We start from the raw sequence: 13,194 nt of genomic DNA on the forward strand, positions 1-13,194 counted from the left end.
AATCCTCCCTTTTGAAATGTCCATGGATTTACCTACACAACATACTTAATCATATATAAAACATCTTCTTTTGATACTTTTTAGAATGTTGCTGGGTGGTGGGCTTTTCTAACAAAAACATCCAATATATTCTCTTTTTTTTTCTTTTGGTCAAATTTTAAATTTCCTGAGAATTTGGATTTTCTCACAGAGCTGCTCTGGAAATGTAAGTGTAATTGCAGCAACAACTAAAGAAAAAGAAAAGCCCTAAAATCCCATCCAATATTTCTCTTAGTACCTTTAGTCATAAGCTAAAAAGCACTTTGAAGTCTGTGGGACACCAGCAATTCTGTTTGTTTGGCAACTCACTGCAGTGAGTTAATGATTTCTTTGGCACTTTCTGAGACTTTCAACAGCAGTTACTTTTAAATCCCCTATAAAGTTCTAGAGAAGCCTTGGGACATTGTCGTTTGAGATGATAACAAAGTCATTTTAGGAGAAAAACTGGGTTGTGTTGTGAAAGGTTCTGAAGATGGAGCCCAGATGCTCAACCACTACCTGAACTCCAATCTGGGCTGCAAATGTGGAGGGAATAACCATCCCACAAAATGTCGTGTTTCCCAGCACAAGTGAGTGCCAAGAATTTAAAAGATTAAGGAAATTGAGAGGAACATGAGTGAGGCAGCCAACCTCTCTAAAAGACAGGAGCCTGGTACATGGCTGCAGAGAAGAAAGGTAGCAAAACTCTTCATTATGTGACTCTTAGGGGGAAAATTCAATTTTAATATTATCTTATTTTTATCAAATAGTAGCCTTCAGGTTTGTATTGTTATGAATGTTTATATATTCAACAGCAAAACAGTAAAATTCAAAGATTATTTATGATGATTTTACCTCTTATTTCTGGAATGTTGTAATTGCATGGATATTAAATAATAATGTTGATATGGTGTGGTTCTGTGTCCCCACCCAAATCTCATCTCTAATTGTAATCCCCACATGTCAGAGGAGGGGCCTGGTGGGAGGTGATTGGATTATGGAGTGGATTTCTCCATTGTTGTTCTCATGATAGTGAGTGAGTTCTCACATGATCTGATGGTTTAAAACTGTGTGGCACTTCCCCATGTGTGCTCTCTCTCTCTCCTGCTTCACTGTGGAAAGACATGCCTTGCTTCTCTTTCCTCTTCCATCGTGATTTTAAGTTTCCTGAGGCCTCCCTAGCCTTGTGGAAATGTGAGTCAATTAAACCTCTTTTCTTCATAAATTACCAGGTCTCAGGTAGTTTTTTACAGCAGTATGAAAAGGGAGTAATGCAAATGTATTTTACAAAGAATAATAAGTACTCATATTGAGAAATTGGATATTAAAGATGATTTTCCATCAAAACAAATGGATTCAGCTCTGTTTTAGCCACTCAAACCGTGTCACTTTGGCCAAAGCATTTAGTCTTTTGAAGTCTTAGCTTACTTTTAAAAAATAATCATGACCAACACAATGAACTCTGAGACCCATTTGTCTGCAGCAGAGTGGCCTGGACAGCACAGCAGCAGATTAGCATCTTTGCCCAAACTTGGGCAAGGCAAAAAGTGGAGTGAATGTTAGATTTTGAAAGCCTATGCATTTAGAAAGGGCATGCCAAGTGTAGAACAACAATTTTTTGATAAGTGGGATGAAAATAGGAAGCACTCTATCCAGTTTTTTTTACTCAGTTGTTTTTCAGTGGAACTATTCTTGCTTGATTAATTGAATAGTGTTCATCCAGCTGTCAAGGCTGGAAATCTGACTCCTCCCTTTAATCCTAAATAACTTAATTGGCCTTCTACCATGAACCACCACTTGATCCTTCCCTGTAAATCCCAAATGAATGAAATGTCCTTGATCCCATCTCTGAAATTTCTCTCACACCCACCTCAGCTTTCACAGCTCATTTTTCACCTGCATTATTGGAATAGTGGTCCCCCAGTGGGTTCCCCACCTCTGGAATCTATTTGTTCCTCTCCAGTTTCTACACTGGAGCATGAGCACATTGCTCATGTCTGCTTCTCTTCCATGGCTTCTCATTACCTATAGATCAAGTCAAATTTCTTTACCTTTTTATGCAAAGCAGGTCATAAGATGGCTGCAACCTGCCTGTCCAGTGTTATCTCTTGTCTGAATCCTGATTTAGATTTAAAGGGGCCCAACCAGCAGAACTACACTTCATTCCACAATCACACATCATTCTTGCCCACTTATCTTTCTTGTATATTTTGCTGTTAAAATTCTATGCATGCTTCAAAGCCACAAATATTACTTCGTCTATGCAGCCTTCTGGTTTGTACCTGTTTAGAAATTCAGTTTTCTTATTCTGCACTTTCAAAAGACCATGGATGTCAATATGGCAGTTACCATATTTGATGTGACACTATATTAACAGCAGGGTCTTAATGTATGTATCTTCATATATTTTCAATGTTCAGCCAAGGGGAAGCAATAACTGTATGTTTGGATTGAAATAGATAGCATAGACCTAGCTCAATGCATCTAACCCATTTCTACTATATGATCTAGTAAGAGAAGTCCACAAGTTCATTCATTTTTCCGGGCATGGTCTATCTACTGCTGATAAATCAATACATCTGTTACTTATTTTATGCCCCTTTATCCTTTCTAATCCCTTCCTGACAGAAATGGGGAGTGTAGTGCTGGTTTGTCTTAGAGGGAAATACAGAGAGGTTGAAGGGCTTTAGAAGATATTATTCCAGAGTCACATTAATGCACTAACTTGCCTGCCAATCAATACCAATGTAAAAATGTATTAACTCTTCAACTTTTCCATATTTCCTGACATGAAATTTTGGCAAAAATTAGATAGGAGCAAATGACTCACTAATTCTAATTTAATTTCATTTCTTTAGAAATAATGCTTAGATGTGACTAGAGATACACAGAGAGAGAGAGACAGAGAGAGAGAAACCGAGAGACAGAGATGAGGAGAGAGAAAGAGAGACAGCAATTCTGTAAAAGGCTCTGAATTTATTGACTCACACAACCATACAGAACCAGGGAGAGGAGAATGTTTCTGCTGAATGAAGTAGAAGTGAAAGTTTAAAAATAAATTTAAAAAAATTACTGCATCGAGTTCATTCATTCCTCCAATTAATGACCTTTTCTTAGCAGTTTAACCTCTCCTGGGAGTAAAAGGGAGCTAGGCAAAGGGTAGACAGCAAAGAGCCTAACATAGAGAAGAGGAGCTCTGGGTCACCTGGGTGAACTTTCATTTGCTAAATCAAAAGGATACATAACTCATCCTCATTACAGACTACCTTTTGTCCAAGGCAGAATAAACAACATCAAAACTGGAAAAAAAGATGAGTTTACAGCTTACTTAATTAAGGAAGTGCTGTGCTTATTAGGGACAGTCTCAGTGAGCAGAACTGCATGCTAGTCTTAGAAGCCATATCAGGTTAGTGTTGGTTAGAGTTGTCTTGGTTACAGTGATAGCAGTGGGTTGTCAACAGCATTAGAAACAGATTATTAGGCACAACTGTGATGAACTGGCTGGGTTCAGAAGTATGATCACCGGAGTGAGGCTGCCACTGTCTTTAAGCATGGTGTCACTAACTGGCCAACTTTCGGTGGTGTGTTCAGTTATTAATTGATTGGATTATGGTGTGTTGTCATTGATAGATCAGGCAGGATTAAAACCAGTTCTGGCATTTACTTGTTACCATGGTTATAAAACAATCTGTCTTTTCCCATGGATGAGGGACTTTCAAATTTGCACTATCATGTACATTTTGTCATACTTCGTATTTTAAAATCACATTTTACTTCTATTTTCAGGAAGATCGAGTGGACTTTCTTTTCTCTACCCTTCCTGCTAACCATAACTGTCATTATATATAAAACAAATATAAGAAAACTCTGAAAGTTGTAAAGGAGAAGGCAGATAGGCCAGGGACCCTGGGACCTAGAAACAATGGGGTGGTGAGTTCCCTGGGTATTCATTTTGCTTCATGTATCTAAGACTTGGAGATGAAGAAGCCAGAAACCCAGAAATGTCAACTGGCACAAACTAAATCTCTCTCTCCACCGAAACCCTACTCTGTCTAGCCAAAGAACTAGGAAAGGGGCCACATAACAGAAATAATACTTTGAAACAAAACATGATCTACTCAAATGAAATGCCACAGAAAAAACAGTGGTCTCACCCCGACCCAGGCCATGAAAGGCCAAGTAAGGAGCTTTTACTTTCACACTCTCCAGGCAATAGCACCCACCCACAGCTCTCAACAGTGTGGTGCCAGCTTGAGACAGAAGCCAGGACTTTCATCGCTGCTGAGAAGTAATGATCCTGACCCCCTGAGTGGTCTCAGTGGAGACCACGTAGGGAACACGGACTTCTGCCTCACCTGACAGTAACAAAATGCCAGTCTGCTTCTTCACTGGGATGGTGTCAAAGGAGGCTTCATAGAGAGTCAGGACTTTCACCACCCCTAGCAGTAGTGAGACCACCCCAGGGCTGTGTGGGGAACAATAAAAAGGAACTCATATTCACCTCTGCCAAGGAGGTTTGAATGAGGGACAAGTGGAGAGGCAGTAATGAGGAGCACACACCCCTCAGGGGTCAGCAGAGACCAAGAGGGGAACCTGCACTTCCAATTCACTTTGAAATAATGAAGTAGTTCCCTCTCTTCCCCTGCCAGAATGGTGTCAAAGGAAGCCAAGTGAAACAGAAGGTTCCAGAAGATCCAAAGTCCCAGAATATAATAATCAAAATATTCAGGTTTCAATAAAAAATTACTTGTCCTACAAAAACCAGGAAAGCCTCCACTTGAATGAAAAAGAAAATCAGTAGACGTCAACGCTGAGTGACAGGTTTTAGCATCCCTGACAAAGATTTTGAAGCAACTTTTGTAAAAATGCTTCAAGGAACAATACCAAATGTGATTGAGACAAATGGAAAAAAAGAAAGAAAGAAAGAAAGAAAACCTCAGCAAGTAAATTGGCATTATAAGGAAGAACCAAATGGAAATGTTAGAACCGAAAAATATAAAAAGCAACATTTAAAAATACTCAATGGATGGGGTCAGCAGCAGAATAGAGGGAATAGATGAAAGAATTAGTGAACCTGAAAATAGAACAATAGGAAATATTCACTCTAAACCACAGAGAGATAGACTGGAAAAAAATAAAAATGAAAAAGCCTCAGGGGCTATGTGTGGTGGCTCATGCCTGTAATCCCAGTACTTTGGAAGGCTGAGGTGGGCAGATCACCTCAGGTCAGGAGTTTGAGACAAGCCTGGCTAACACGGTAAAACCCCATCTTTAATAAACATACAAAGATTAGCTGGATGTGGTGGCACGTGCCTGTAATCCTAGCTACTCAGGAGGCTGAGGCAGGAGGATCACTTGAACCCAGGAGGCAGAGGTTTCAGTGAGCCGAGATTGCACGGCTGCACTCCAAACTGGGTGACAGAGCGTGACTCCTTCTCAAAAAAAAAGAATCTTCAGGAACCCATGGAACTATCACAAAAGGTATATTGTTCTTGTTATCAGAGTCCCAGAAGGAGAGGAAATAAAAAATAATGCTATAAAAGTACTTGAAGAAAGAAGGGCTGAAACTCTCTAAACTAGGCAAAAGATGTAAGACTACAGATTTAAGAAGTGGGCCAAACACTGAACAGGGTAAACCCAAATAAAACAGCACCCAGACAAACCGCAGTTAAACTTCTGTAAACTAATGGCAAATTGAAATCATTAAAGTATTCAAAGAGAAACACCACCTTACCTATGGGTGGAAAAGAATTCATATGACAGCAGATTTTCTATCAGAAACCATGAAGGAAAGATGAAGTGGGGCAAAGCATTGTTCAAGTGCTAAAAGAAGAAACTGTCAACCAACATCACTTGTCAAGCAAAAATACCCCTCAGGAATGGAGGGGAAGGCAAAACATTCTGAGGTGGGGAAAAAAAAAAAAAGAAAATGCTTTGCCAGCAGATCTACCATAAAGGAAAGGCTAAAGGAAATTCTCTAAACAAGAAAGACATGACAAAACACAGAATACAGGAATGTCAAGAGTGAAGAAAGAACAGGGAAACAGCAAAATAAATAAGTGAATAGGTAAATACAACAATCATATCATAAAAGTACAATTATATTATAAACAGGGGAGGGCAGACAGTAATCGTAGATGAGATTTCTATACTTCCTTTGTACAGGCAAAATGATGGCATGAGCACACTCTGATGGCAATTTAATGTATATGTAATGCAATAAATGGAATAACTACAGAAAAAGCTAGACAAAGAGATACATTCAAAAACCCTATAGATAAATTAAAATGAAATTCTAAAACTGCTCCAGTAAGGCATAAAAAAGTCAACAAAATGAAAACAGAACAAAAAGAAAACAAAAAATAGAATGGCAGATTTAAGTTCTAACAGCAGTAAGTACATTTACTGTAAATGGTCTTAATACATCAAGTACAAGACAGAGATTGACACAATAATGAACATGGGCAAACTATATGCAATGTTTGAAAAAAACTCACTTCAAGTACAATTAAAATATCTTAACAAATTTAAAATAATTGAAAGCATACAGAGTGTGCACTATGATGATGATGGAATCAAAGTAGAAATCAATAACAAACATAAAATAGATTTTCTAACAATTAAAAACAATACATTTTCATACAGTTAACCGGTCAAAAAAGAAGTCTAAAAGGATTCATTTGAGTAAAAATGAAAATACAATTTGTCAGTGATTGTGAGTCACAGCTGAAGCAGTACTGGGGAGGAAATTTATAGCACTGAATGCATGCATTTTGAAGAGAGGAAAGAGTCTTACTATAGTCTCCTTCCAAGAACCTAGAAAAAGAAGAGCAAAATCAATCCAATGCAAGCAGAAGGAAGTAAGTAATAAAAATAAGAACATAAATCAATGAAACTGAAAACAGAAAATCATTAGAGAATATTAGGGAAACAAGTAACTGGTTCTTTTTAAAGATTTTAGAAAAAACCCTAGCAAGATGTATTAGTTTGTTTTCACTCTGCTGTTAAAGACATACCCAAAACTGGGAAGAAAAAGAGGTTTAATTGGACTTGCAGTTCTACATGGCTGGGGAGGTCTCAGAATCACGGCAGGAGGCCAAAGGCACACCTTACGTGGCAGTGGCAAGAGAAAAATGAGAAAGAAGCAAAAGCAGAAACCCCTGATAAACCCATCAGATCTTGTGAGCCTTTTTCACTTTCACAAGAATAGCACAGAAAAGATGGGTCCCCATGATTCAATTACCTCCCTGGGTCCCTCCCACAACATGTGGGAATTCTGGGAGATACAATTCAAGTTGAGATTTGGGTGGGGATACAGCCAAACCATCTAATTCCGCCCATGGCCCCTCCAAGTCTCATGTCCTCACATTTCAAAACAAATCATGCCTTCCCAATAGTCCCCTGAACTCTTAACTCATTTCAGCATTAACCCAAAAGTCCACAGTCCAAAGTCTCATCTGAGACAGGGTAAGTCTCTTCCACCTATGAGCCTGTAAAATCAAAAATGAGCTATTTACTTCCTAGGTACAGTGGGGGTACGGGTATTGGGTAAATACAGCCATTCCAAATGGGAGAAATTGTCCAAAACAAAGGGGTTACAGGCCCCACACAAGTCTGAACTCCAGCAAGGCAGTCAAATTTTAAAGCCCCAAAATGATTTCTGTTGACTCCAGGTCTCACATCCAGGTCACACTGATGTAAGAGGTGGGTTCCCATGTTCTTGGGCAGCTCTGCCCCTGTGGCTTTGCAGGGTACAGCCTCCCTCCTGGCTGCTTTCACAGGCTGGTGTTGAGTGTCTGCAGCTTTTCCAGGCGCACGGTGCAAGCTGTCGGTGGATCTACCATTCTGGGGTCTGGTGGACGGTGGTCTTCTTCTCACAGCTCCAGTAGGCAGTGCCCCAGTAGGGACTCTGTGTGGGGGCTCTGATCCCACATTTCCATTCCACACTTCTCTGGCAGAGGTTCTGCTTGAGGACCCTACCCCTTCAGCAAACTTTTGCCTGGGCATCCAGGCATTACCATACATCTTCTGAAATCTAGACAGAGGTTCCCAAACCTCAATTCTTGACTTCTGTGCACCTGCAGGCTCAAAACCACGTGGAAGCTGTCAAGGCTTGGGGCTTCCACCCTCTGAAGCCACAGACTGAGCTCTATGTTGGCCCCTTTCAGCCATGGCTGTAATGGCTGGGACACAGGGCACCAAGTTCCTAGGCTGCACACAGCATGGAGGCCCTGGGCCCTGCCCACAAAACCACTTTTTCCTCCTGGGCATCAGGGCCTGTGATGGGAGAGTCTGCCATGAAGGCCTCTAACATGGCCTGGAGACATTTCCCCCATGGTCTTGGGGATTAACATTAGGTTCCTTGCTACTATGCAAATTTCTGTAGCCAGCTTGAATTTCTACTCAAAAAATGGGTTTTTCTTTTCTACTGCATTGTCAGGCTGCAAATTTTCTGAACTTTTATGCTCTGCTTCCCTTTTAAAATGGAATGCTTTTAACAGCACCCAAGTCACTTTTTGAAAGCTTTGATGCATAGAAATTTCTTCCTCCGGCCAGGCGTGGTGGTTCACCCCTGTAATCCCAGTACTTTGGGAGGCTGAGGCGAGTGGATCACGAGGTCAGGAGATCAAGTCCATCCTGGCTAACACAGTGAAACCCTGTCTCTACTAAAAATACAAAAAAATTAGCCGGGTGTGGTGGAGGGTGCCTGTAGTCCCAGCTACTCGGGAGGCTGAGGCAGGAGAATGGCGTGAACCTGGGAGGTGGAGCTTGCAGTAAGCCGAGATCGCACCAATGCACTCCAGCCTGGGTGACAGAGCGAGACTCCGTCTAAAAAAAAAAAAAAAAGGAAATTTCTTCCTCCAGGTACCCTAAATCATCTCTCTCAAGTTCAAAGTTCCACACATCTCTAGGGCAAGGGCAAAATGCTGCCAGTCTCTTTGCTAAAACACAACCAGAGTCACCTTTGCTACAGTTCCCAACAAGTTCCTCATCTCCATCTGAGACCACCTTAGCCTGGACCTTATTGTTCTTATCACTACCGACATTTTTTTTCAAAGCCATTCAACAAGTCTCTAGGAGGTTCCAAACTTTCCCACATTTTCTTTTTTTCTTCTGAGCCCTCCAAACTGTTCCAGCCTCGGCCTATTATGGAGTTCCAAAGTCGCTTCCACATTTTTGGGTATCTTTTCAGCAACGCCTCACTCTACCAGTACCAATTTACTGTATTAATTCATTTTCTCGCTGCTGATAAAGACATACCCAAAACTGGGAACAAAAACAGGTTTAATTGGACTTACAGTTCCACAGAGCTGGGGAGGCCTCAGAATCATGCTGGGAAGTGAAAGGCACTTCTTACATGATGGTGGCAAGAGAAAAATGAGGAAGAAGCAAAAGCAGAAACCCCTGATTAACCCATCAAATCCTGTGAGACTTATTTACTATCAGGAGAATCACACAGGAAAGCCCAGCCCCCATGATTCAATTACCCCCCTGGGGCCCCTCCCACAACACGTGGGAATTCTGGGAGATACAATTCAAGGTGTGATTTGGGTGGGGAAACAAACCATATCACAAGACTGACAGAGAAAAAAAAAGAAGGCATAAATTATTAATCTCAGGCATGAAAGAGGGAGTATCACCATAGTCACTGAAGACATCGAAAGAATAACAAGGGAATACTATCAACAACTGTATACATATCTATTTGACAATTTAGATGACATAGACCAATTCAAAACTGTAATAACTCATCTAATATGAAATAGATAATCTGAATAACACTATATTAGGAAAATTATAATGTATGATTTAATAACTACACCCCATACCTCCAAAATGTCCAAGCCAAGATGATTTCACTGGAGAATTCTACAAAACATTTAAAGAAAAATTAACACTAACTGTACATAATCCCTTCCTGAAATTATGAGAAAAAATTCTGAATTATTTTTATGAAGGTAGTATTACCCCGATACTAAAACCAAAGATGGTATGAAAGAAAAAAAGAAAGAAAATGAAACTATAAGTTATATCATTCATAAATATGGATGAAAATTCTTAACCAGATATTAGTCAACAGAATTCACCAACATATAAAAAGAATTATACACATGAGGCTTATTCCAGGAATGCAAGAGTGGTTCAATATTTACAATTAACCAGTGTAATCCATTATTTTAGTAGCTGAACGAAGTAAAAGTTCTACGTAAAGCATCTTCCAAATGCAAATTGAATGCCACTTTTTTGCTTGAATTTTTGATGTTTCAAGAGAGCATTACAGAAAGTATTTACCAAAGCCCTTGACCTTAGTATGCAGGGTCCTTGGTCCCCTGCCATGCTGTCATTTTCCCTCTGCCACATGCACATGCTGTCACCCTGTGCTTCACACTCCTTTTCTAGAACCATCTGAGCATGGTTCCAATTTATCATTCCACATTGTAGTATACAGTTTTCTGACTCTTTCCATTTCAGCAATTTCTCAAGCCAAACTACATAATGATAACCTAATTTCCTTCAACTTTAGCAGTACTCAAAGAATGTTATATTTCACATTGCTACAATTCACTGAAGCTGATCTAGTGTCCTGAAAAGAGAGAGGAATAAAAGATACTGGTATCTGAAGGTGGCACATGGGCCCGATGCTGAGATATTCTCTTTTGCATAAACTCATGGAGGGCTTACACTGATCTTTGCATTAACAGCCTAAGTATGTAGATGGGAAACAGATTCACAGAGGCAAACACAGGACAAAACAGTGGCTTTGTATCTGTCTAATTTTACTTTCCACAGTCTTTCCACCTTGACATTTTGTTTTCAATTAAGGTTTATTGAGTGCTAGAAAAGAGAAAGGAGTAAACACTCTGGGTGGGATGTAATTTAGATTCCACATCTATGCCTGGCTTGCTGAGAAATTATGCTTTAATGCTTAATATAGTGCCAGGAGGCACCCTATAGGCAACTGATAATGCTGATGACCGTGTAATGCATTCCTCTGCTCCCCTCACCATCCCATCTTTGACTCAGCTCTGGGTGTCTGCTTCATGCCTGCCTTTCATTCTCTGGTGACTTCCAGTTATCATGTCAGAGGACGCTCCTCTCCTCATCCCTCCCTTGGAGATAGCTACCTCATTACACCCTTTAGGTAACCATTGTGGTCAAATGCATCGTGGAACTATTAGATATACATCTTAAATCAACATATTTACCAGGCTCAAGGGGCAACATTGCTCAATATCCTCTTAAGAAATAAACATGAACAAATTCCTTGTGAGAAAGTGATTTACGGTTTAAAGTTTCTTTTAACAGGAAACATGTTGTGACTTCTCTCCTCCAGCCCATCCACGACTGTTGGGGAGTCTTCCACGGGGGCTGACCTTGGCCTGGAAGGTGTTCTTTAAACATAAACACAAGCTGAAAGGGTAACCAAAGCTAGGTTAGCTCTTAAGCAAACAAACAATTTCAGAAACAAAAATAAAAATACAGCCTTGTGTATAAAATTATTGATTTTCTCAGCAGTGGACATAAAACATTGCCTAAAAGGTTGGAAATAATCCCCATAAAGATCTATGCAAAATGATGCTCTTGGAGCAGACGTGGGCCAGAAAGATCTTAACATCTTTGAGCAAACACACTGATGAAGAATAAAAGCTAAACATTTTCACTACAAAATATATTGACCTTAATTGTAATCTTTATCAACTTTTCTTATTACTGAACTGATACCATTTCATGTATAAATGTAAAAATCATGGCTAATTCCACCACCCAGAGATAACAACAAAGTTTATTTGCTATTTGCGTATGCTTACATATAATACATTAATATACATACTATTACACAAAATGTTTAATATTTAATTTCCACATACTTGTAAATGTACATACATAAAAGAGATTATATGGTGATATGGTTAGGCTTTATGTCCCTGCCGAGACCAGCTCGGTCGGGGAGACCCTAACCCAGCGGCGCTAGAGGAATTAAAGACACACACACACAGAAATATAGAGGTATGAACTGGGAAATCAGGGGTCTCACAGCCTTCAGAGCTGAGAGCCCCAAACAGAGATTTACCCACGTATTTATTAACAGCAAGCCAGTCATTAGCATTGTTTCTATAGATATTAAATTAACTAAAAGTATCCCTTATGGGAAACAAAGTGATGGGCCGAATTAAAGGAATAGGTTGGGCTAATTAACTGCAGAAGGAGCATGTCCTTAAGGCACAGATCACTCATGCTATTGTTTGTGGCTTAAGAAGGCCTTTAAGCGGTTTTCCGCCCTGGGTGGGCCAGGTGTTCCTTGCCCTCATTCCCGTAAACCCACAACCTTCCAGCTTGGGCGTTAGGGCCATTATGAACATGTTACAGTGCTGCAGAGATTTTGTTTATGGCCAGTTTTGGGGCCAGTTTATGGCCAGATTTTGGGGGGCCTGCTCCCAACAGTCCCCGTCAAAATCTCATGTTGAATTGTAATCCCCGTAATCCTCATAATGCCTGTGTATCAAGGGAGAGACCAGGTGGAGGTAATTGAATTATGGGGGTGGTTTCCCCAATGCTTTTCTCATGAGAGTGAGTGAGCGCTCAAAGATCTGATGGTTTTTAAGGGGCTCTTCCCCCTTTGCTTGGCCATTCTCCTTCTTGCTGCCTTGTAAAGCAGGTGCTTGGCTTTCCCTTTGCCTTCTATCATGATTGTAAGTTTCCTGAGGCTTCCCCAACCATGCAGAACTGTGAGTCAATTAAACCTCTTTCCTTTATAAGTTACCTAGTCTCGGGCAGCTCTCTATAGCAGTGTGAAAACAGATGAACACATATGGCATACACTGTTTTGCAATGTGCCCTTTATGTATTTGCTGAGTTTCTTCTTAATTCATAATGGGTGAGATCTCCACTTTATATAGAAAAAAAGTGGTCCAAATATACATTATATTATTTTAATTTTAAATTATCTTTGACCCATAGATTTTTACTTTAGTACATGAGTCTAACAATGTTACCCATTATTGTATCTATTTTTGGTAGAAAGCTAGAAAGTAATACAAATGCACAGAAAAGGCATATATAAAAATTGCTTAATGATGTTAGATAGGCTGATGGGTATCTAAATATACACATCTAAATATATTTGTGCATCTATGCATGCATGTAAGAGTATCAAATTTTGAGCAAAATTTGTTG

The sequence above is a fragment of the Pan troglodytes genome, chromosome 6, assembly GCF_028858775.2.
Source record: "Pan troglodytes isolate AG18354 chromosome 6, NHGRI_mPanTro3-v2.0_pri, whole genome shotgun sequence".
Classification (NCBI taxonomy): Eukaryota; Metazoa; Chordata; class Mammalia; order Primates; family Hominidae; genus Pan; species Pan troglodytes.